This window comes from Podarcis cretensis, assembly GCF_951804945.1.
Source record: "Podarcis cretensis genome assembly, chromosome: 9".
NCBI classification, from domain to species: domain Eukaryota; kingdom Metazoa; phylum Chordata; class Lepidosauria; order Squamata; family Lacertidae; genus Podarcis; species Podarcis cretensis.
The window spans coordinates 53128291-53154807 of record NC_137178.1 but is presented as its reverse complement, the minus strand read 5'-3'; the positions used below and the strand labels follow the sequence as shown (position 1 = coordinate 53154807).

The window sequence follows — 26517 nt, the reverse complement described above, 5'->3', positions numbered from 1 at the left end:
TGAAATGGCCTGTGTTTGCAGACACAGAGAAAAAGAAGATATGGAACTGTTGCACAGCACAGCACAGTACAGTGGTACCTCGGGTTATAGACGCTTCAGGTTACAGACTCCGCTAACCCGGAAGTAGTATCTCGGGTTAGGAACTTTGCTTCAGGATGAGAACAGAAATTGCGCGGTGGTGGCAGTGGGAGGCCTCATTAGCTAAAGTGGTACCTCAGGCTAAGAACAGTTTCAAGTTAAGAACGGACCTCCAGAACGAATTAAGTTCTTAACCCGCGGTACCACTGTATTTAGTAGTTGAGGTAACCCTGCATTATTTCTGGAGACAAATGGCAGTGACCCACTGGGTACCAGCTGCCTCTGATTTCCTTGAAACTATGCTACATTTTCAAATAATCACTCTTGTGTTTCCCCAGGGGACTGCTGAAGTTTATTCATTGCCTGCTTAGGACACTCTAATTGCTTATCACAGTTTCCCCCTTTCTGCCAGTTTCTGCTGGACACTCTTGCTCCAGCACAACCATCAATAAATCCCTCTATTAAAAGTCTGCTTATCCCTTTGTGGGGGGAAAGTTGTAACCATGGCAACGTTCTAATACCTCTGTAAGAGTCAGAGGCTCCTCACAGCAGTTGTCATTGTGTCCTTGAATTTATTTTATTTTTTTCCTCCCATTGCTATAACTTCATCTCTCCCCCCCCCCCATTTCTTTTTGACAGCTCTGTTTCTAAGTTCTGCCTGGACTTATTCCAACCACCAAGACATTGCCATGGGGGGTGGGGGGTCAGCTATGCCTCTTTGTTTTATCCATTCTGTATGCTAGCAGGCACATCGAGTCATATACGCAGAAGGGCAGGGAGGAATTGCACTGTGAGAGATGCACATTCCAGCACTGGTGAATGAAAAGGCAGGGAAGTTGAAAACAGGAGAGGAGTCTGAAATGGCAGGTGTAAGCCCAGCCCTACCATTAGGCCAAGTGAGGTGGCTGGCACAGGTGATGGGAATCTATGAGAGGGAACAACTGTGTGGTTTTGGAGGACAGAGCTGTATGTACCATAATGACTTGCCTTGCACTTTGCAAGCTAGTCTGCCGTCCTCAGGTGCAGCAAAGGACACAGTCCTATTGCCAGTGTTGCTGCTCTGGTATGTGGAAGAAAGCCTATATTACACACACACACAGCCACAATCTGCATGGTAGTTTGTGGTGGGGTCTGACTCCAGATCCCCCACTTCAAGTAAAATCAATGTACCCAGTCAAAATGTCTGCTTAGGGCTTAGGGCAATATTGTCCACATCATACAGTCATGACTGCTCAATCCCTACAGGAAAACTACATTTCTTGCAAGGCTCTAGATCAATTGCCTATTGGAGGAGGAAACTCATGTTTCTAACACAAGACATGCCACTGAGCCTGAGGGTAGCTGCTTATGCCAGCCAAACTCTAGTAGCTTTTCTTACAAAGACTGATGACCCAAACACTATGAAATTGTGCACTTTAAGTCAGTGTAAAGTTCCTTCCACAGCATGAAGGGGGATCTCACCACCGTCTGGCACTAGCACTAGAACCTATCACTAATCCATTGCAAGAGCTTCCTTCTGGACTGCTGTCCTGGTTCTCTGCTCCAGCATCTGTATGGCCCAGCAGTGCCGGGTATGGACTATTATGCTGCTTTTCTGGAAATCAGGAAGGAAAGGGGTCCATATTGTGCTATCCCACCAGATAACAGCTTTTGCAGCTCCTGCAAGCCATGTTTGAGCTGGTCCTTTAATATTCCTAGTAATTAGCAGAAGCTTTCATGGAGCTGCTTCGACACATACATATTTATTAGCTGTTTATTCGTAAGGATGGAATTCCCCATCTCAGATCAAACACCAGAGATGAAATTTCCATATCATCCTACACTAGCTGAACCATGATAATTTCAAGCAGAATCAGTTCACACACATTCCTTGACGAGTTACTGTATTGAGTAATCAATGGAGTGTGTGGATTTATAAACTAGCCTGTTCTGAGGAGGTGTTTCACAGTACCTGTTTGCTGCTTAAAATATATCTGTAGTGTGGCTCATTTCATAGAACTGTAGTGCTGTAGGACCTTGTGTACCTCCCACTCAGACAATCCATTACTATATATCATGGAAAGACTAAGGAAGTCTTCAGATTACAGAAGCCAATAAAACAAAAGGGAGGAAGATGTGCAATTGCCTTACTAATGAGAATTACAAAAGGCAGCTGATATTGCTGAAGAGTAGAAGCACCATGCAGCTGTCCCTTAAAAAGGTCAAGGATGTAGTTTGTAGCTAGGCTATAACTTCTTAAAGCACCTTCCAATATAAAGGCTAGGGACATATATCTACTTGTGCAAGCTGACTCGCAATCTGATGGCTCAGACAAGTAGATACACAACTGCTACAGGCTTACAGAACATATTTATGAGGACTATACATCTGAAGGTTTTCTGCAGCTATTGACATCAGTTCTTCATTGGCATACAGATGGCTTATTGCATAACAGGCCTTATTCATTTCTAAGTAATATATTATGGTGACCTTCCCCAACATCTGCAGAAGAGAGAGAAATTATCTTGTTTCCGCATAAGCCAGTAGTTGTTGAGCAAGTGTACAATGAACCTCACAGCAGTTTAACAAAGTATCTGACTTGCATTGGGGTGGTGTACTAATTATTTACAATGTAGATCCATGAAATGACTCAAGGAGCCAAGACAAAAAGTGGGAGAAAAGCTTTGGTACACAATCACAGGATCTTGTCATGGGTTTAGGTTAAGTGCATAGCAGGCCACATACTTCACAGGCAGAAGATATGCTAAAAGGAGTCTTCCCTTTGAGAGCAGAGGTCATCTGAACACATTCTCCTGTGGCCAAGCCAATCTACAGCAAATAATGTACAGTATGCTGGACAGAGCTCAGGCAAAGCTTGTCTTGAACGACTATGGGGAATTGAAGCCCGAACTCAGGCTGAGCCTGAGCCTTGTGAGCTGTCCACAGTGGGAACATTTAGAGTCACTTCCATGTGAATGTACTTGATATCACTATGTAAGTCATGCACTAGAATTTCTCTTGTGGTGGGAAGTGCAACTCCAAGTGACATTTTTTAAAATCAATGCATAGATTTCTTACAGCAAAAATGAGTAGTTCGTGACACATTAATGATACAGGAATGCTTAAAACCCTGATTTTTTAAATTATAGATTTTAAAAATCAATTCTGGATGACACAAGAATAGAAGTCTTAAGGGCCCATTTAAACAGCAAAATGCCAGATCAATAATGTTATTTTTAAATGAGGCATTCAAAAACTAGAGGATAAACACCAGTTTTACATTTATTAGATTCCTGCAAGCAATGCCACCAGACTCCTTCCATCAGTACAGTGGCATCAAGCTTGCTGCTGTGCCTCTTGTTTCCATAGGTAAAAGGAAATAAGGCCTCTCATAACAGAATTCTCCTCTTCCAGGGTTTGGCTTATCATTGGCTGCTTGGTTAGAAGGGTAGCACATAAACTATTTGACCATTTTGGGGTACATATTAGTGGGGGTTAGATCATTAGGTTGGTTGAAAGGGAATTCAGTAGCCATGGAGTCAGACTTTGGATTTAGGCATATGGATAAATAATGACAAAAATGTAGGAATTGAATTGAATGGGGTTGGGGATTTATGTTGGAAGGCCTGTGGGGTGTAGTGAAGGCATAGATAAAAGGACATGGGTGGGCTGTGATTTCGGAATTTTAATCAGTTATAAAATGTATATCCTAAGGCTCAAGGAGAATCAGAAGATATGGGAGAAGGTAGTCACAGAGGGGAGAAATTAATTTTTGCACAGGTGTCTTTTCCTCAAATATCAGCATCTTTTGGTCTCTGTCCTTTCTGTGTAAGGTAACATATAGCTCTGTATTCAGCCACTTATCATAGCAAAAAAGAGTAAGTTCTTGTAGCAACTTGAGCATTAATTTCTACACCACTATTACCAGTAATTTGTTTTATCCCACACTCTAAGCTAATTTCTTTTTTGAAAATTCCCATCTTGCCTTTAGTACATTTTAGTGCACAATTTATAGGTTACCCAAATAACAAGGTTCTTTCCAGAAGGGTTACAGTCTAAGGCAGGGACAACAAAGATGGGAAGAGACAATATGGCCAGATGGAAGTATTACACAAATTGGATGTGCAAGGATTAAGTGCTAACAAATTGCAGAGAAAGTAAATCTAAAGTGAGTGGGTCAATAAAAGGTTTAAGAGGAAGTTGACTTTGATAATGGGTTGGCAGGCAGAGAGGAAAGTGGACAGAGAAGGGGAGGCTATGTAGAAATGAGAAGTGGACTGCTAGAAGACTGGAGAAGAAATGGTGAAGGAAATGGGAATGGGAATGGCAGATTAAACTGAAGGAGATAGAGGAAAAGAAATTATTGTTGGGAAGCAGAGAGTGAGGAAGAAATTTACATAGTCAGAAGGTAAACTGGAGATCCTTAAGTGGAATTAGAGGAGCATTGAAATTGATGTGGGAAATGACAGGGAGAGAGCATTTTTAAATAACTGGGTACTTGAACTAGGACTTCTGTGGTCCGAAGAGCCTACACTACTCAAGGAACAGACTCCTTTGCACCAGGGATGCAAATCCCCATTTCAGCCCATCAGCCTAGGCAATAAGACTGCAGAGAATTGTCAAGACAGGAGAAGGAGTGCTAACATCCAAGGCAGAGACTTGCCCCTTTAAGGTCTTCCGCTGCTCAAGGATGAAATGGCTAATCAGGCCGCACATCTATAAAAGGCTTCATTTCACCCTTAGACTTTCTTTTTGGAGCAAGTTGTTCACCCGGAGCTTTCCATGGTGCTGAAGCTAGTGGGCTGCCTTGCCCAACGATCCTCTGTGGGTTTCTTGTTAAGGTCAGGCCAGCAAGATGGTATTGGGAAAATTATGAAATACAAATTAATTTTTTATCCCCTTCACTATGTTGTTGGTTCATAGATGAATACACTTTTATAGAATACATTGGTTAGAAATTAATTCAGAGTTTGTTACCAGTTGCCTGTTTAGTTTTCCATTTTTATGCTATTAAAACACATGCCAAAGGTGACTTGGTTTAACATGTTCTGAGCTTATTAATAATGAAAGTTAATGCTGCAAATTCAGACTTAATGAAGGAGGTAGATATTAGATCGCTTTATGGAAGTCTTGTGGCCAGTAATCACATCAAGCCCATGTGAGCTGGAAGAAGTGCAAAAATATAGGTATGTTGTATTAATTGCCTTCAAAATGTAATGCTGCCTGTATCTATGCTAAGTGAGCTGAAATAAAAGTGAGTAGGTAGTGGTAGAAATAATTGTAATTATTTTTATTTTATTTATTTTTTTCATAAAGTGCTGGTCTTCAGAAACCCTAGCCTAGGAAACCATAGTGAAAGTGAGCAGAATTATAAGAGAACCCCTTTTTCAAGCTGGGAAAGTGTAAAATTCTGGCTTAGCTAACTTTGACCCCTTGATTTGCAGCCCTGTTCAGAGGCGATGAAAGGGGATCCCTTTTGGCAACTTGGGTGGACAAATGAGAAGAATTTGGAGAACAATGAGACAAGAAAGAAGTTTTGGGTAGGAAAGTACCTGCACTGTCTGTTCCTTATGATAGTGTGGGCAGCTGATCCCTTTCCTCCACAAAATGTATTCAAGACCAGATGTGCTCCCCCAACCCAGCTAGAAAGCCATGTTCTCACTCTGTATTGGCTTTCTTTATCCTCCACTATGGCATTTTCCATTATGTCGTCATGATGCCAAGCCTGATTGGCTACATGGCCATCTGAAATCTTTACATTCAGAGTATGATCCCCAATTGGCTGTGATTGTGTTGTGAGGAAGGAGATCCCCAGTGATAGGAAGAAGTGACTGGTGCAAGCAACAGCCAACAGGCATACACAAGATAAGCATTTGGCAGTCTTTGGAGAAAATGTATACGTAACGTCCCCCAAAAAACCTCCTTTGCATACTGAGGACTTTCAGTGCAGCTGTACTTGAAATTAGCTGTGTCTCATCGAAAGAAGATGAGCTGATAGGTCTGGGAGTTCAGTGAATCAATGCAAAACAGTAGATGACACACAGTGATCCCTGAACAGGGTGCATTGCTGATGGCAAAGAACTCTCTGTGATCCGCAAAAGCACTCAGGCTGCGAGAGCCTCTTTGACCCTAACTATTGTGTAACTGTTTTACTGAGTGTATCCTTTCAGAACACATGCTGCTTCATGTTTGCTTCCTTGCCATGGAATACCTGGGATACTTTACAAAGGTAGAAATGGCAATATTTTGAATGGAGGTGTGTGCGGTTTTTCTTTTCTTTTTTTAAAAAAGCCCATTGAACAAAGTTGGATCAGTTACAAAGCTCATTGACTGAATAGTACACTCCTTTCACAGCAATTGTGCACCATTTGACTCCAATTACATCCCAAAGAGGTGTGTAAGGTATGGCAAAAGTTTTTGTCCTGGGGAAGTTACCCAGGGTTCAGGGATAGTAGTGCCTCTGTGCTGCAGTAAATTGATCTTCCTTTGCTTCCATTAACTCCACCAATGAACAGGATTTGATTCTTCTCACAAATGGTGGGAACTGGCTTGACTTCAGATTTTTATCTGACCCGCTTTGTATTTTAAAAATATGTTGACGGGGGGGGGGGGCACTGAGAGAGATTCTGGGTGATAGGAGGGACTCTTTTTTTCAAAATCCTGTGTAGAATACAGAATCATTTGTATTTAACTGGGATAGAAAATGACTGGTTACCCAGTCTTCAGGTGGGCAGCATTTGTGGCCCATCATAGCAGGCCCTCAGCTCCATGGAGAAAAGGCCTCACCACTGAAGCCTGACTGTTGAGGAATTTTCCCTGCCCCCTCTGCATGGGAGGGTGAGATGGCCTGCTATCCTCAAGATTTAAATTGGCCAATTAGGTGGCCAGAGGAGGTAGTGCTTCGGTGATGGACCAGAGTGCAGCAGTCTTCACTCTGATCCACTACCCACCTATATAGGCCTACTGCGCCCAAGTTCAGGTTTGCAGTGGACCGAAGAACAAAAAGGAAGCAAGTTTTTTGAAGATCAAAAGAACAAAGAAGCAAGTTTTTGAAGTTTTTGAAGATCGAGCCACGAGAATGGCAAGGTATAAGGCATAGTCTCATAGTGGAGGAGCGGCGTCCACATGACCAGGAAGAAGCAGAGAACATTGTGGGACAGAAAAGAAAAATTCCACTTTAACGTGGATAGAAAATAAGTAAAGGGCTGAAGACATCCTGCCCACTTCACGTAGTAAACCATTGCCAGTAGTTTACTATGAATGTGGAGATTGCTCCCACTTGATTCTTGCCCTAGTAGAAGTGAGAGCCAGAAATTAGGATCCCTGGCTCAGCATTGCAGCTGAACCAGAGTTTGTGGTTTGTTTTGTTTCACAAGAATAAACATTGGCTTAACATCATGGTTTGTTTGCATAGGCAGTTTGCATGGAGCAGACATTTTCCAAGTTGGGGTGTCATTCTGCTAGATAATTGGTTAGTCAACACATCCACCACATCACTACCTTTACTTCTCCCAGGAAATGGGCCATCACCCCAACCCCATTCCGGCCTTTGCTTTGGAAACATTAATTGTGGGGGAGTGGAAATGGACCAACTTACTATTTTGCTCAAATGTCATCTTTGTATTCATTCCCTGATGACATTCCAGCCTATTATGTTTAGCACTACCTCCTTTCTTCTACCTTCTGAATAAGGGTGAAAGACTCCTCAAAAAAAGAGGGCTTTTTATCTAGGACCCCTTCAAATATGACTTACCGTATTTTTCGCTCTATAAGACGCACCAGACCACAAGACGCACCTAGTTTTTGGAGGAGGAAAACGAGAAAAAAAAATTCTGAATCTCAGAAGCCAGAACAGCAAGAGGGATTGCTGCGCAGTGAAAGCAGCAATCCCTCTTGTTGTTCTGGCTTCTGAGATAGCTGCGCAGCCTGCATTCGCTCCATAAGACGCACACACATTTCCCCTTACTTTTTAGGAGGGAAAAAGTGAGTCTTATAGAGCAAAAAATACGGTACTTACCATTTGTGTGCTAAGCTGGTTTGCTTCATTTCCTTCCAGAATAACCATCCTGCTATCTCAGTCTGCGAAGCAGTTGAGACCTGGACTGGACGGGGGTGAAAAGGGCACATTTGCTTGAGAAGCTAAAATAAGTCATGGCAGGTGGGGAAGATGCTGACTGTGTGGAGTTTCAGCCTGCCTGCTGGGTTGCCAGAGAAACCAGAGATGTTGCTACTGCAGAAGCAGTAGGTAAACCAACTGATATCAAGGCCTCGGAGGCAGGGATGGCAAAGAAAAGGAGGTAGATAGATGGAGGAGAGGAAGTATAGCAGATGGGAGATGGCACTAGATACACCAGGGCTGGGAGAAACCAACTGTAACTCAATGAGGGATAGCCAAATCTGTCAATTTTGGTTTCATTCCATATCTCATTTTTCCAGCCTTAAGTTGAGTTCTCCCCATTTCCACACCAGTGTGTGATTTACCTCCACCCCTATGAAAATCCATCAGCATTTTAGTGTACATTTTAAAATGCAGTGTTGCCAAATAGACACATCTTTGCAAAAGAATTTTGCCAAATACAATATGTGTATATTTTCACTGTTATATGCATTTTCATGCACACAATCCCTGGTATATGCATTTTGTATACACATCACTTGGCTGGAGAATTGCCCTGCAAAATTGAGAGAAGTGTAAATTGAGTTCTGGCGAGTTCCAGCTCAAGAAAAAAAGCCATGGCCATCCTTAATATGCTTCCCAATGCCTTTCCAATGACTCAGGTCAGAGAGGGAAAGGGAGCAGTTATTACTGAAAAATATGGCAGTTAAAAAATGCCTTCTCTTTGTCTGTGAAAGGCAATTGCTGCTGTGTATTTTATTAAAGCATTGATTGAAGGTGGAGTGGTTTTCCACTGGGACTGTGATACTTGTGGCAAGGTTAGCCCTTTCCTCCTCTCGCCATGGTACCATCAAAAATCATCCCATTGCTGCTGTCATCCTCAGAAGTGAAACTTCCATTTGCACCAATGGAAGGTTCCCTCCTGGCATTGCTCAGAGTCAGACTGTCGTATTCAGGAGATGAAGCACTGCAGTCCAAGGAAAACAATTTCCTTCAGCACTGATGAACCCACTCCTTTATGCAAGGGGTGGGATCCTGGTCCAGTCACCATCATCATTTATTCAATTTATACACCGCCCTATACCTGGAGGTCTCAGGGTGGTTCACAAACAAGAGCACAACATATAAAATCAAACTAAAAACAATAACCCCCAAAACACACACACAAAAAAGACCCACATTCTAATAGGGTGTTGGATGTCAATAAGATCAACCAAAGGATGTCAATAAGATCATCATCATCATATATTATTTATACCCCACCCATGACTAACTATCCTTGGAAAAGGGCTGTTGTTCTACTGCTAGGCACATAGAGTCCAAAACATGCAGAATAGGGGTGGTCATGGTTGTTGGGTGTATTAGTAGTGGCAAGTGGTTAGCTCATGCAACCTACCTCACATATTCTTTGAACATGTGGAGGGCTGTCAGGCTCCCCTGTGGTGTGGCAAGAAAGATAGTTCAGTCTGTTGCTAATATATTCACTACAAAAGAAGAAATCCACCTCAACTGCTGCTTTGGATTTCAATAGCTGTGATTCACTTACAACCAATAACTGTTTTCCTCTGCAAAATCCTCTTTCTCATTAAAGAGATACAAGCTTTTGTTTGATTAGCCTAAAGTCTTGTGATGTCCCTCACCATGTCTAATTCCCCTTTTCATTAACAATGGGAGTATTTTGCTACCCCAGTCCATTTTTGCTACATGCATCTGCCCTGCTTTCCTTAAGGACCTTGTTGATTTCATTTGTTCATAAAGTTATAGATGGCAGAAACTAAATCAAGATGTTTTGTTGTTCTGTCTCAGGACTCCTGCAGGATCAAAATGGATTTAAGTTACCCTGTAGATGCAGTTGTGCAAATTCAGCATAGTGAGAGAGGATAAGAATACATGAAAGCCAACAGTTTGGGGGGGGGGGTATTTGAATGGGAAACACACATCTTGTTCTTAGACAGTGTTAGACAAAACTAAGATGAAATGCTGCTATAATTGAACATGGTTTTGGGGTGAAAGCACATTCTAAGGGAAATGTACTGGCACATGTTGGTTAATAGAACAGTACTGTAGCTTTGGACTTTATTAAAACATGAGTAATTCCAGCTCAGCTGGGCTGTTCTCAGTCTTCCCTGTGTTTTGGCAATCAAAACCCCCATATTTTCCCTAGATGACTCTGAACTGAAGTGCATTCATCATAAAGGCTAAGCTTCTGTTGTTTGCAAATGAACACTTCAAATAATAGTTGTGGGCAGAATCCTTCCTTGTATTTGCAAATAAATTACTTACTATTGAGTCGAGCAGCTTGTGATATCATTTTCACAATATCTCTGTTTTTCTAACTGATCAAAACACAGCGTTGACTAATCTTTTAACTTCTGAGTCCTTCCTCATTTAGGACCAGGACCCACCCTCAGGTTTGAGTAAATTATAATTAGAGCACAGTTGGAAAACAGAGGGTGGTATTCAACTAAGATTTACTCAGAGAAGACCCACTGAAATTAATGAACTGGGATAGCTCAGTCGATAGAGCATGAGACTCTTAATCTCAGGGTTGTGGGTTTGAGCCCCACATTGGGCAAAAGATTGCAGGGGGTTGGACTAGATGACCCTTATGGTCCCTTCCAACTCTATAATTCTATGATTCATTACATAACTAAGTTCGAGCCATTAATTTAAATTGGTCTACTCTGACTAAAACAATACCACCTAGAGAGTTTAACTGTCCATTATGTTTCTGAGTTATGGCATTTCATTTAGTGGCATATATAGGACACAAGCAGGTATACAGCTATAGTTAATAATCTTTGAATGCATGAAACAGATCAGGTCTGGAAGCAAACTAACAGACCAGCAATTCAAGAGCAACTTTGACTGAGCAGAGACCAGAGCAAGCATCCTCATAAGACTAGGTAACACTTGCTTGTGCCACATGATTCCTTCTTATCTAGTAGTGTTCCACCAACTTCTGGTGAATGACTGGTTACCCAACCTTATGGCGTAGGTATATTTTAAATAAATGACGGGTGAATTCTGAAGCCCATGTTCCACCATAACATGTTCTGCTGTACTCTTCCACGTGGACCATCAATGTGCTTGAGACTCATACGTTTTGTAGTTTTGCTTTCAGTCCAGATGTATGTATGTATGTATGTATGTATGTATGTATGTATGTATGTATTGCAAGGTGTTGGTGTTGAACCCTAACATTTCTGTATAGTCAACATCCATCTCCTATAATATAGCTTTTATTCCCTGAGACTAGATAGTTGTCTGACAGAAAGATGGAGGTTTTTAAAGCAAAAAACCAACCAACCAGCCTGTCATCTATTTGCCTTTGAGCTCAGAAAATTAGCTCAGTGCTAATTGGCATTCACCAAAGCCCCAGCCATTCCAGCATTCTGTTCTCACAGTGGCCAACTAGATGCCTATGGAAGTAGTGAGATGTCATACAGCTTTCTGCTTTGTTCAAAAGGATTGCATCTACTTTCACTCCATTTAGCACCTTGTCTGTAGTAATTCTGAGTCAAAATGTTCAGGTTTTGCGTGGCAATTACAGTGGTACCTCGGGTTAAGAACTTAATTCGTTCCAGAGCTCCGTCCTTAAGCTGAAACAGTTCTTAACCTGAAGCGTGCTTTTACTAATGGGACCTTCCGCTAACGCTGCGCCGCTGGCGCATGATTTCCGTTCTTATCCTGGGGCAAAGTTCTCAACCTGGAGCAACCACTTCCTGGTTAGCGAAGTTTATAACCCAAGGTACCACTGTACTGACAAATACTATTTGGCATTAATAAAATCAATGGGTTAGCCATATTGTCTCACAGTTATTACTCTGTCTCTGTGGTTATTTACATGTAGTTGCCACCATGTGCATTTGAGTTCCCATCTGATTATGTTGGTATCCTGTGGAAGGCGAATCAAAGACCCTTCTGCCAGCACAAAGTGTAAAGGGAGGGAAAGACTCTTAGGGATCGGCTGACTTACTTAACTCTCTCAGCCAGTAAGGAGGAGGAGCAGAAACTGCTCTTTCTTGCACAGATTACCCAATTGTCATTCTGTTCTGGCTGACAGCCATAGCACCTGGCTCTTTGGAAATCATGCAAGACAGTATTGCTCAGTCTTGGAACAGCTGCTTTTGCCTCCTAGGACAAAGGTAATCTGGAAACTCTTTTAATTATACCAAAACATCGGTAGGTAGACTATTGAATGCTGTACTGCATCCCTGGTCCTTTCCAGTCCAATGAAAATACAGTAATAAGATTGCAAGACTAGCCCTTATCTTTAACACCACTCTAACCTGGAGGGTAACATTTGCATAGGATTGCCCACTATTATGGATAATTTATAGCTTGCTTCTTGTCATCACTATTAAATATGGGCTTTTTAATGCTGATCAAATGTCTCTCTTCATCAAGAGAAGGAAGTATTTTGAGTTATAAATTGATTCATGTTGTAAATATATCATGATATCAGCACTGTAGGCCTGCATTTACATATTTTTATGTAAGAAAAATATGTGATCTTAAATCTTCTACGGAAGGCCACAAATGTAGATGTCAGAAAGTTGGCAATATCTTGTGAAGGTCAGTTTGGATGGGAGAAAATAAATTCTTAAGGAACCTTGGTTCTCTTGGCAGGAAAGGAGTAGACAGGCTAAGGACTGCTGCTGGCTGGGAGACTAAGAGTCAAGGGTAGAAGCAAGGTAAGAAGAACTGCAATGAGATATGTAAATTGTTAGTCTGAATTAACCTGACAAGCCTTTGTCCACATCTTTCTGGTGATGCTAATGTATGATGGCTCTGTGTCTTTCCTGCTGAGCTGTCACACTAAATCATATATGGGGAATATATTGCTGGCCCGGATGTTGTAGAACTCCCATTCCCATCAGCCCCAGCTAGCTTGTTCAATCATCACAGATGATGTGAGTTCTAGTCCTACAACATCCGAAAAGGTACAGGTTCTCTATACCTATTGTAAAAGCAAGTACCGTACTTTTCCATGTATAAGACTAGGGGTTGTTGTTGTTTTTTACTGAAAAAGAAGGTTTAAAAACTGGGGGCGTCTTATACACAGGTAGTGGGTATGGGTGACGGGTGATTGGTTGCAGCTGCAAACTACAGACTGTCATTGGTGACTGGTATTGTGATTGGTGGCTGTGGCAAGGGTTTCTTTGTATTGGCTGTGGGAAATGGGTGTGCGATGGTTTGATGTGTCAAGGGCTGCTGAGGATTGGCTGCCGCTGCGGCAATTGTGCTTGCTATTTACTTCTGCTATAGGTGATCGGGCAGACGCTTGTAGCAGATGTGAGCAATTGTTAGCAAGTGGGGTGAGCAATTGCAACCATCGGGTTAGTGATTTACTGTATTCCCCCCACCCCCAAAAAAGCTCATCAACTATGGGCCATTTTATGAAATTGGAGTCCCCCCAAATGGGGGGGGGGTGTTATACATGGAAAAGTACAGTAGCTAAAATGATCTCAGTGGAAAATGAAAGACTCCTCAATGAAGCCGCAGTCTATAAACTCTTCTCATTCTTGTGAGCTACACAAAATCCTCTGTGCCAAAGCCCATCTCCTTAAGTGAGGCTCCACTAAGTCCCAACTTTCCCCTTTAACACATTTATGGAAGGCATGGATTACAGATCTGCTTTTAAAAACTATGCTTTTAAAAGACAATGCTTTCAAAAACTAATTTTTACTGTGAGTTTCAAATAGTACAAGTTTCTGTTCAATGAAATCTGTAGAATTTGCATGCATTTACTATTACAGTAGTTAATTTATTAAAACTTTAGTTAAACCACTCAGAAACCAAGCACTATTACAAAAGTGTGTGTATATTTTGAAAAGTCTTCTGAGATCTTCAGATATTCTTATGAAAAGTATAAGCACAAGATCCACATGCTTAGTAAGAGATATGAATCAGTTCAGATCATTAGACAGAATACATAATTGTTGGAAGTCTGTCATACTTCCAACAGATGGTGCAATTGTGCACATGGACAGTATAAGAATGAGATTAGAAATTAATGCCATTCAAGAAATAAGTGTGCCTAGTGGCATATGAACAACAAAACTGCTTCTAACATTTTGCAAACAGGGGAAAGGCTTCAACATCGGAGATGAAGAATGTTTGGAATACAAAGACAAATTCAGCTTATTTTCTTTTAAAAACAGTCCAATTAACAGCTGAATTTGCAATTATTCATCTAAAAGGGAGAAGGTTCTAATGGTGATGGTTGAAGGACAGCACAATAGGAAGGGATTAGACATTTGTCTAAACATGAGTGAAGCAAGAATGGAAAAGTTATTGCCTCTTGAATGTGGATGAGAAGAAATAGAGGCAAATGGTGAGAGGCACAGACTTGGCACTCTCCTGAATCTTATTTTCAGTGATGGGTTTTATGAAAATAAGGTGGTGCAGACAACCTAAGCATGGCACATCAGTACATTTGCACTTTATTCTGAAAGTGTGCCAAATGCATTTACAGTAAAAAGCATGGTGTAAACACCACCATAAAACTCTTTGATTAATATAGGATTTCATAAACTATGCTCCTCAGGTAAGGCCCTGGTGGACTGTAATTCAGCACCTGCCAAAGTGATTTATTCATCCCAGGTCTTGTTTAAGTCCTTTGTTTTCCACTGTGTAAAAATCAACAGCACTCAGTTATTGCTGTATGTCTATCCTCCCTTCCCAATGAAATGCCTGCCCCATTTTTCCTAGTGCTGATATGAGTTCTTAAAGGCATATGGACTTACAGTAAACAAGAAGGTCAGGGTGCACCCCCTGGTTTCTGCTTCAGTAACAGAAGCTCCAGGGCAAAATGCAGACTATATAGGTTTCTTCTGTGCTGCTTTGTTCTTGGAATATGTCTGCAGTTCTGTACTGTTTTCCATATGGAGCTGGTGATGGCACTGGAGTTCAATGGAGAAGGCTTCAATTTGCTTTCATATGCTGGATATAAAGCAAGAGGATAGCTGCTCAGCCGTGGAAGTTGCTTATTGATTCACCATCATCTGACCTTGTCATGGAGAGGGATCTAGTGATAGAAAACTGCCTTTGGGGGAGCTGTCATCTTGAAAGTATACTCCTTGTTTGATGCAAAATGCTCTAGATTTGTTGACCTTCATGGCACACTGTTAATCTTTATTTGGGGACTTTTCTGGCAATGGGACATGAACAGTGTCTTTTTTGCGAAGAGAGAATGTAGCCTTTTATTGTGTTTTTATTGTGTTTTAACTGGCATGGTTATGTCACAGGGAGAAATTAAATGTAACTAAGCAAACATGGCGTTCCCTGCCCTGAACTGGATCCAGAAAGAGTGGACCCACTGAAATCAATAGGATTTAAATTAGTCCTAACTTGAATCCCAATGACTTCATCTGACCTACTCTAAACATGACAAAGGGGGCAAAAACCTATCTATCTAAGAGTAGGTCCCATTGAATTCAATAGGGCTTATTTCTCATTATTTCTTATTTCTCTGCCAGCTCAGCTCTCCCCTGCCTCCTGCAAACAGCAAGGGAATAGTATGCAGATGACCAAAAATAGTTTTAGCATATGTAATGAGACAAGAATCCAATATCTTAGTTTTAGTTCCAAAAAGGTTTGCTGTAGATCTGCCAGCAGTGCCCTTCAGCTCTCTGTATTGGACAAACAGGCCAAACCCTACGCCAAAGGATAAATGGACATAAATCTGACATCAGGAATCACAAGACAGAGAAGCCAGTAGGAGAAAACTTCAATCTCCAAGGATATTCAATACAGGATCTCAAAGCAGCTGTCTTATTAGAAAAAATAAATAAATCAGAAATAGACTTGAAAGAGGAGTTGCTGAATTACAACTTGTTACTAAACTGAAAAGTATGGAGAGACATGGTCTGAATAGAGATATTGGATTCTTGTCTCATTACATATGCTAAAGCTATTTTTGGTCATCTGCATACTATCCCTTGCTTTTTCCTGTAGGACTATTTGCAATCATTGACAGTCGCCAGTTTACCATACCCATTGAGCCAATCACCCATCTCCCACTACCCTTCTGAGAAAAACCCCACCCCACCCTCCCACTGTATATAAGGGTCTGGTGACTTCTGTTTCAGTGTATCTGAAGAAGTGTGCATGCACACGAAAGCTTATACCCAGAACAAACTTAGTTGGTCTCTAAGGTGCTACTGGACAATTTTTAAATTTTCTCATGTAAAGGTGAAGAGACCTCTGACCATTAGGTCGAGTCACAGATGACTCTGGGGTTGTGGCGCTCATCTCGCTTTATTGGCCGAGGGAGCCGGCATACAGCTTCTGGGTCACGTGGCTAGCTAGCTAAGCCGCTTCTGGCGAACCAGAGCAGTGCACAGAAATGCCATTTACCTTCCCGCTGGAGCGGTACCTATTTATCTACTTGCACTTTGACATGCTTTCGAACTGCTAGGTTGGCAGGAGCAGAAACTGAGCAACAGGAGCTCACCCCATCACGGGGATTCGAACCGCCAACCTTCTGATTGGCAAGCCCAAGAGGCTGAGTGGTTTAGACCACAGCACCACCCGCGTCCCTCCTACTTTTCTCATGTAGAGAGTTACTACGACACCATAAATACACCGTCAGATAAGTCCTACCATTTTTTTTCCTGATCCTGCATTTGCATTGGCAAAGTCAGGCTGGGGAACCAATGAGTTCAGAATAGTTGTCCTCTTTTCATAACACACAAAGAAGCCTCATTCCAATGTTCATTCAGGATGATTCACTTTCAACAAATCCTGGTGGCAGCTTTTATGCAGAAGTCTAACCAGTTACTTGCCAATTACTTGGGTATGTCCATAAAAAAACTACAGGGGAATGCACAAATTATTTGTTGGGGATCAAATACCCCCCCCAAAAAAGCTAGGAGTTCTATGGAAAACTAGGAATGCAGAAGCTATAACAAAAGAATGAAAATGAGTGCTTTCTGAGGCATAGTGACAGCTTTTGTTTTCCTCACTTGTTGTATGGAGATGCTATATAGATTTCTGAACAAAAGCCGCACTGGACCTTACCCATTAGGCACAGGGTTAAACAAAACCAACATACTGGATTGGACTGATTTCAAATGTTTTGTGCCTAAGGCATGTTTACGAGCAATATTGTATTTGGCAGAAAAGCAATTAGGCTAGGGAGGCACGGTCTCTATGTGTAAGTTGGTGAACTGGACCTTTCCACTACTTAAGCTTACTGCCCCCCCCCCCGTCCAAGTATAGTCATGGTGCATTTAGATAGTAAGCCATAAGGCTGCTCTTAACTATACCAAATGCCCATCTAGTTTCCAGTATAATGTTCTCATGGTGGCCATCTAGATGCTTATGGGAAGCCCCCAAGAAGGGCATGAGTGGAATAGCAACCCCGCCCTGCCTAGCAATTCCTATTCAAAGGCATACTGGTTTTGATATGGGAGATTATAGCCACCATGACTAGTAACTGTGTTGATAACCATATCCTCCATTATTATTTTCGAGCAGTGTGATAACAGTGTTGGAAATGAGCCTTGCCATACAGATGGGAATGTGTGCATCCTTGTCAGCAATGTTTATTTTATTATTTTAATTTTTATATCCTGCCTTCTCCATATGCTCAAGATGACTCAATTTTGAAGAAGAAAAATGTATACCAGAAAATAATATGCAAAAACTGGTATCTGACTCAGCAGCAGGAAATAGCAACTTTAGCTAGTGTTCCTTCTTTGAACAGATGCATTTTGCAGCGTGTGTGTGTGTTTGAAGGAAGAAAGTCTACAACTGAATCTCCATCAGGAGGTAGGTTAATAGTGTTAGGCCTTTGAGCCTGACACAAATAGTCAGATAGGCCAGATGGATTGGCTGGAGGTCGATAGTGGGTAACACATGACACAGTGGATGGTGCTGTTGCTGAAGCAACGAGGTAGCCAGAAGACTGAGAAGCCGACTTGGGAGGATAGTTTCTTTAGATGCTGGTGTGTCTTCATTAGCTTGTGAAGTCAGCTGACCATTTCCAGGTGAGTCAGCTGACCAAACTCAGACGGTATAGCGGCCTAGAGGGTTTCCTTCAATCACAGAGCTTAGACGGCCAGTCTGACTGAGTGAAGAGTGAGAGTGCAGAGGCTAGATCTCTAGTCTTATTCAAAGAAATAGAATTCCTTGGTCAGAGCAGAGGGAATGACTGTTAAATGAGTTTAAGATTCTAAAGTAAATACATCTGCAATGTGGCTCCAAAAAGTAAAGTGTGGTTGGTTGGCTTGTTTACTGTTTGGGAAAGCCTCCAGAGAAGAAGCTAGGATAAATGTTGAAGGAGGGAGAGCTTTCGACAAACCATCAGTTTAAAACCAATTGTTTGAGAAACCACAAAACAGAGGCCTTGTTTTAAAGATTTCTATTTTTAAAACTTCCACTCCTCAAAGTGTTTCATCACATAATTTCAATGAGGCTCACCCTGCAGAATTATTTGAGACCAGCCTACTTTGTTTATGCCATTCCAGGCTATGATGTGCTTAGAAGCCGAGTTTGCAGAAAGCTGTAAATCAAGCATGTTAGCTGTTCTTTTTCCCCCAACTCACTTTTCCTGTACAGTACCCACATTCGAGACAAGACTCCCTTTGTAGCAGTTTAAACCTCCATTTGGTAAATATTTGATGCCATGAACATAGGTTTTAGAGGGAGCAGTTAGTCAAAAGAGGTTTTTAAAGAGTGTAAAGCATGCATTTCCTTTCTTGTTCTTTTCTGGGGCTTTTAAAACCTCAGGCCTAGTTTCATTCTCCAGCTCTGTCAAAACAGCAGGATTTTAAAAAGGGAGCTGTTTTCAGCCATTAAACTTAATATACCAAGTTAATCTGACACTCAATGGAGTTGAATTAATGTTGAATAATTTCCTAAAGAAACAGCAGCCTTCTCATTGAAACTTTCCTGCAATGAACTTGGACTACATGATCTAAAGTGATTTTTCCAGCCAGTTCCACCTATGCAATTGGTTGTGAAGGGGAGGGGATAGATGTGCAGGATTGTACAAATGCAGACCTCTTTCAAGTTGATTTAGGGCCCATCACACCCTCCCTCCATTTCCACTATGCCTCTTCTACAACCGTGGAATGGTGGTAGTGGGAACAGAGGTTCCTCAACTTGATGGACCACAAAACTGAACAGTTAGTTTCATGGTCTCCTGAATGAAAAGATAGGGCATAGCCATTATATGTAGACATGTTGTTGACACCACTAAAATGCTAGGACTAGGGCTATTTCATAGAGTACAACACACAGTTCAAAGCAGCAATGCATCTGAATAACAGTTGCTGGAAACCACAGGAGCAAAGAGTTCTCTTGTGTTTGAATCCTGCTTGTCAGTTTCCCACAGGCATCTGGTCGGCTTCTGTGAGAACAGGATGCTGGACTAGATAGGCCCTGATCCAGCAGATTTTTCTTATGTTCTTATGTGAGCATTCCTAGCTATTGCGTGGACAGGCGGAGTCCCCAGATCCCGAGTGGTCCCCCCCGTCATGTGGAATAACGACTCTAGACAACGTGCTATGGGATTAAATTGGCCACAACTTTATTAAATTTCAAATGTGGGTAGACCTTGGCTCAGGCACTGGGCGTTCTCCCTCCCTAGTCCCCAGCCGGTGACCTAGGGAGCATCAGGGTTATCCAGTGGGGGGGGGGGCTGGGCCGGCTCTGGAGAACATATGTTCAAGCAGAGATAGCCGCCCCCGTTACGCCGCCGCAGGGGAGAGCAATGACGACCTTTCGGCGTACGGCCAAAGCCTCCCTTCAAAAACCCCTTTAACAGGGAACCCTGGTATCGCCGCCGCAAAGAGGAAGATGGACTAAAGGATTCCGCCCAAGGCCTGATACCGCCAAAGTTGTGACGTTTTGCTACGGGAAAGGCGAAACCTGCCAATGCAGGGAAATTCCTTTCCGGCCCTTTAATAGCAACCTTATCGTAGCAGCGCCTGCATACCTGTGGAGACAGGTTAACCTGCAAAACCTATGAAGAAAAGTTAACCTGCAAAAGAAGACATTAACTGAGGGTGGGTAGGGTGGGAGAAGCTCTGGAGCCAAGTGAGGATTACCAATTAAGATCCACCCTCTATTGTGTGGGCAGGTAATCCCTCCCCCTACCTGGCCTGGTTTCCCTGGCAACGCTTCCCCCAGGTGGGATTGGACAACTCACTGGGGTAGGCGGGGACCTCCAGGTATCCCACCTGAGGGAAGGCAAAGCCTATGCTGATGGGGCCACTCCAGATCCAGGGCTGCACGCGTCCACGCAAAGGGCTCCCCCCGTTTTAAGTGGGGAGCGGTCATTATCAGGAATGTTCTTATGTGCATATGGGGTGTTAGGGGAGGGGTAGTACTTCTGGTGGAGGACACATTGTGCTCCTCCTGGGGTAGTTTGTCCACCTTTGGTCCCCACCCTGCACTCAACTCTCACCTGTGGCTCCTAGATGCTGTCAGCATATGACAGTGACCACACCCTAGGAACGGCTTTGACTGGATGACTGAACCAGGTGAGGCTGGCTGATAGGTCTCAAACCTTCAGTGAGTTAGGGACTTCCCCCACATGTGAAGACAGGCTCTAGTGCATGGAGCAGAGGAGACCAATAGTGGGTCCAATGGTCAAGAAGGCAGTTTCTGTGTGTGCTGTTTAGGAAAGTGAGGGGCAGATGGGGCTTGTCAACCTGGGAAGGTAGCCCATCTAGGAGAAGGAAAACTCTGAACCTGAACCTGAACCTCTGCTGCCTTGTGGGACACCTTTGGGAGACGGAAAGGCTAAGGAATAAATCCTACACATATCCGGAGTGAAGTCCCTAAGAGGGTTGGATGGAGTCTTGTATGCCTCCTTCCTTCAGCCAAGCTGGTGTCAAACATAGTGTTCTGCTTTCCTTTAGACTACATCTGTGAGACCAGTAGTGGGGTCTTGTCATCTAGGTGGCCCAGGACCTCCATACACACTGTCTCCTGAGACAGATGGATGTCAACAACTTGCGTGCAAAGTGATGCACACACGAATATACCAGGATTGTAGTGACTGGGTGTGAAACTGCTACTTTGATCATGGACATTAATTACTATTCACTATATTAGTCATCAGCCAGTTCACAAGTTACATTTTGCAACATGAAAATGTACTCAGACTGCTGGCATGTACAGAAACAGACTGTTATTATAAGCAGCCCTTAGAACACTTTACTTTAGCATTTTCTCAAAGTTATTAACAGAAATGCTGACTGATAAAAGTATATGAATTTTTCCATTAGAGTCCTACTTTTGTGAGAAGACAAAACATAGTAATCATTTAAACACAGAGAAATGCTGAAAAATAAAACAAGTGTATAAGCAATTAGGCATAGGAGCATAATCATACCTATGTGCTGGAGCAATTCAGAGGTGGTAAATTAGTTCTGTGTACATCAATCATAAAAGTTGTCTCCTTAATTATACATGGACTCATTCATACTTAATTATTCCCAAGGATGCTTAATTAAGTGCATCATCATATTAAAAGTTTGAGGCGTTTAGCTCTTTGAGTTTATACTTGCTGATCAGACTGTGGCTTTATTTACTGATGTTAATGGGCAAAGAATCATAACACACCAGTTCCCCAAACTTGTAGAGTAGCAAGCATTCAAAAACAAATTTGGTAAGTATTTGAAAAATACTACAAAATCCAAACATTATGCAAGAGAGGAAATGCACTACAAATATTTAAACACAGAGTATGAAAGAAATAATTATAAAGTGGGAGAGTACATAAAACAGTACATACATAGGAGAGTACCATTGCAGAAGTCAATACAAAATTCATGCTCTCTAGGATTTAATAAAAAATAAACAGTCCTCACAATGAATCCTCTATCTGGTCCACTGTCTGGCACTGGCCCTTTTTGAAAAGCTCATTCATGAGCCTGTGATATGAGATGAAGAATTTTCTTTCAGGTTGCATTCACATGGCAGTTTATTCCAGCTTCCCAACATTTCCCTACCTGTTAATTTCCACATTTTGTTCGATCTTTCACAGAGTGTAAAAGCTACTACTGGCAGTGGCGTAACATGAGTTGCTGGCACCCAGGACAAGCAAGCTGCTGCCGCCACCGGAGCTAGGTGGAGCTGCGCTGCACAACTTTCTATGTTGCTTGCTAGCAGAAAAACTCTGACACTGTAAATTGTGGCAGACATTGGGCACTGCATTTTAAAAATCAAGATGGTGGCCACTCAGGGCCAGTTGGAGCCAATCAGCCAATTGGCACCCCTCCAAAAAGGCCACCACAGCCTGACCTCCACAGTTGACAGGGGTTGGGTTTAATGATTGGGGGTTTCAGGGAGACAAGGCATCAGACCTCATGGACTCAGCCAGGACATATGGGTCCCAGCAGAAACCCAGGTTTGCTGGGTGCTGACATAAGGGCTGGCTACCATTTTAACTAGGGACGCAGGTGGCGCTGTGGGTTAAAGCCTCAGCGCCTAGGACTTGCCGATCGAAAGGTCGGCGGTTCGAATCCCTGCAGCGGGGTGCGCTCCCGCTGCTCCGTCCCAGTGCCTGCCAACCTAGCAGTTCGAAAGCACCTCCGGGTGCAAGTAGATAAATAGGGACCAGTTACCAGCGGGAAGGTAAACGGAGTTTCCGTGTGCGGCTCTGGCTCTGGCCAGAGCAGCGATGTCACGCTGGCCACGTGACCCGGAAGTGTCTCCGGACAGCGCTGGCCCCCGGCCTCTTGAGTGAGATGGGCGCACAACCCCAGAGTCTGTCAAGACTGGCCCGTACGGGCAGGGGTACCTTTACCTTTACCTTTACCATTTTAACTGGAGATGCTCTGCCACTGTGTGATAGTCTCTGCTGGCTCCTATCATGGGAGAACTCACACCCCTATAGATACTAGCTGGGGTAATTATAATTGCTAAAGCACAGTCACTGGTTAACGGTCAATTAAACAGGTTTTTCATTATCCTAATGTGTAAAGAGGAGGAAAATGCTGAAGAATTTCTTCATATATTTTACATTTTTATAGATGAGAGAGGCCAAAGTCATCCTATTTCTAAAGTCCAATGAGGAACACTTTCTTTATTCCAAGCCCCTTGATACAGTTTTGCTCATGCATTTGGTCTCATTCATCACAGGAAGTCTGGCACAACTGCAAAAGCTACAAAAGGGATATTCTTTCCCCCAGAGCACTCTACAAATATAAAATATTGAGCTTACTTGTCTTTATGAGATAGCATGTGGATCAGTTAGTTTTCCTTTCCTTTATGCAATCCTGTAACAATAGTCGTCAAGCCATTTAGCAAGCCAAAATGCTTTAATCCATAGCAAATTTGTACAGCTGTTGTTTCAAAACATGCTAAAAGAAAGGAAGCAGGCAGAGAGTTAGAGAAATTTGCCTGCATCTTTATAAGGAGTAAATCAAAGGGGTTTTGCACATATTTTTAAACTGCCAGACATGAGTCTTTGCTTAGAACTGTTAGCAACTCTCCCTCTTTTCGAAACAAAATTAAACTTTGAAATGATTTACACACACTCTTAAGTGAAAATCGCACCTTGATCTGATAACAGTGCACAAAAATGATTTACATTCATTTAACACATGCTTCCTCAGAGAAATTTAATTGAGGCATCTGTTTATGGATAGGCTACAGAGATAGATATATATAATTTAAGTAGTTGCTATACTTTAAAAAAAACAAAAACAACCCATAAAATTATAGAGTTGGAAGGGCCATCTAGTCCAAACCTCTGCAGTGTATACGAAGTACAGTAATGCAAAACATCATTAATATTAGGTATTAATATATATACTGTACCACTTAATGCCAGAATAGACTTGTGAGTGGTTTACAAGGCATTATGAATATGAATCCAGTTTAACTGTGCAGGCTTTATGTCAGTATTGCAAGTGAAGGCAATTGTGTTATTTATATAATCCCTCTTCATGCACTTGCCTGAATTCATGAGGGTCTTGGGAGGGTAGAGGGGCAGATACATAGGCACAAGCCCCATACCCAGTGTCCACACAGGCTCCTCTTAGACCATTGTACAAAGATCTGAAATGGTCTTGTATCTGTGTTCAGGCTTCCATGTTTATCAAGGTTATCAAGCCTTATTGAGGTTCCCAAATGCATGGTGATATATAAATACCTAAAGAAGGCTGATCGCCGAAGAATTGATGCTTTTGAATTATGGTGCTGGAGGAGACTCTTGAGAGTCCTATGGACTGCAAGAAGATCAAACCTATCCATTCTGAAAGAAACCAGCCCTGAGTGCTCACAGGAAGGACAGATCCTGAAGCTGAGACTCCAATACTTTGGCCACCTCATGAGAAGAGAAGACTCCCTGGAAAAGACCTTGATGTTGGGAATGATGGAGGGCACAAGGAGAAGGGGACAACAGGGGACGTGATAGTTGGACAGTGTTCTCGAAGCTACCAGCATGAGTTTGACCAAACTGCGGGAGGCAGTGGAAGACAGGAGTGCCTGGCGTGCTCTGGTCCATGGGGTCACGAAGAGTCGGACACAACTAAACAACAACATATAAATACCTTCAGCAGAACACACATAAATGTTTGAAGATCTGAGAGGCAGAATGCCTGAGGCCAGCGAGGTGGAGCTTCTGGACATGCTTTTACAGCAGCACTAGATTTAGGGCAGTGCGGGCGATTCCCCTACACAGGGTGCCAAGCCAAGGGGATGCACTTGAGAGCATGCGCAGAACAGAAAACAGGGGAGGGAGGCCAACTCTTGTCCTCAGTCTGCCCCTGCCTACAGCTAGTTTAAACCTTTTCATGTTCCAGGTGACTGTCTGGAGATGGCTACTGTAGACTCTCTTCCACTACAGACATCCTACAATGCAATTAATTCCAGAGTTATATCAATCAGACTTAGGAATCTTACTGTAAATTGCAATTGTATTTCTGGAATGTCAATGACATTGTGGTATGTCCCATTCATAAATCAGTATCCTGATCTCCCCATCCCCTTCTACCAAATCAAACCATTTTTTTCCCTAGGGAGTATTGTTACAATGTTAAATATCCTGTTCTCCCTCTGCAACACACTATTTCCTTTCTGGCATGTTGTTAGGTAAAAGACAACACTTTTACCTTAATAGGCTAGTTTACAGTAATGAGACCAAATCTCTTGAGTAGCTGAGTCACCAGTGAGATTTAGCTGCCACCCTTAAGCAAGCTTGAGAAGGGAGGAGGTTCTCCTGGAGAGCCAGCTACAATACAGATTTACTATTAATCGTAATCCCTTGGGAGCAATTGCTGGCATCCTAGCAGCTGTTGGTTGCTTGTAAACATACTGCAGAAGCACGAGGAGGGAGGGAATAAAAATGGAATAGCTAGACTACATTAGTCCAGCAGATTGCATTCTTCCACTGGAGAGTCATGCAAGTTAGATTTGGAATAGGGCTATGTCAGATCAACTTCCACGATTCCCTCCCTCCCTCTCTGCACTGCAATTACAGACAAGTGCAATGCTTACACGAGTATGATATTCCTGGTTTCTGCCTGCTGTAATGAATATGATGCAATTGCTGAACCGCTGAACTTGTTCCGAGGATGTCTCTTAAGGGATTTTTTCCCAAGTGACCCTCTGCATACCTTTTGACTGGAGTGTGCCACTGGTAGATATTATCTATGTGGCCTAGAAGTGTATGAATCCCACTTATACTGAGTAAGACTGTTGGTTTGCCTATTCAATCTGCTCTCGTTTGCAGGGATTTCAAAAGGTCGGTCTGAGATCCTTTTCAAAAGAAATGCCAGGGGTTAAATTGGGACTGTCTGCAGTACATAAACAAAACTGTATTAATTTGGAAATAATTGGTATTAATTGGGTTAAAATGGGAAAATCAATAAAAAATAATTGGCAAAGAGACTGTCTGCTGTACCACTGAGCTAAGGCTTCTCCCAAGGACAAATGTCACGTTTCAACTGAATCAACCTCCAGGTCAAAGTAGAGCTTCAATTTTATCTACGGAGGCAGGAAATGCTTGTGAAGATGGCATGATGTGTACATAAACCTGTTGACTACAGTTTGCTGGTAAACTCTTTGCATTGCTAATACTTGTTGACAGCAAGTCTTGATTGCCTTACAGACCCAGCCTGCACATCAAGCTCAGATTCTAGCAAACAGGGTGCTATTTTCCTTTACTAGCAAAATCTGTCCTGTCAGGGTGAAATGATAATGCAATGCTATGCTTGTTTACTCAGAAGGAAGTCTCTCCACTGAAATGTGAGGGACCACAGCTTTCAAAAGAAGCAGGGAAAGCAGGCATGCAAGTAGGATGAACATATGAAATGTATTCAGTTTTAAAGAGGAAAGGAAATTTGGAGGGATGTGGCCAGAGTCCAAGTCCAGTT

At 42.5% G+C, this 26517-nt stretch overlaps 2 protein-coding genes and 1 long non-coding RNA gene across 4 annotated transcripts in view; 1 reads left to right on the top strand and 2 right to left on the bottom strand.

Moving 5' to 3' along the window:
- The window catches only part of TLR3 (toll like receptor 3), a 72317-nt gene extending 62653 nt beyond the window's left edge, over positions 1–9664 (bottom strand). Inside the window, exon 1 of the mRNA XM_079990010.1 lies at positions 9570–9664. The gene's annotated coding sequence lies outside the window, so the exon portion shown is untranslated. The remainder of the gene's footprint in view (positions 1–9569) is intronic.
- Positions 1–26517, top strand: part of LOC307223765 (uncharacterized protein) — a 74899-nt gene that overhangs the window by 43773 nt on the left and 4609 nt on the right. The gene's annotated exons all lie outside the window — the stretch shown is intronic.
- The window catches only part of LOC307223772, a 44172-nt gene continuing 32436 nt past the window's right edge, over positions 14782–26517 (bottom strand). The window contains exons 4-5 of one of the 2 annotated variants that reach the window (XR_013842264.1): positions 23361–23499; positions 14782–15121 (exon numbers count right to left, since the gene is read on the bottom strand). This is a non-coding gene — a long non-coding RNA (uncharacterized lncRNA). Of the gene's footprint in view, positions 15122–20213; positions 22346–23360; positions 23500–26517 lie in introns of those variants that run through there. The other variant, XR_013842265.1, reaches the window with a different exon arrangement.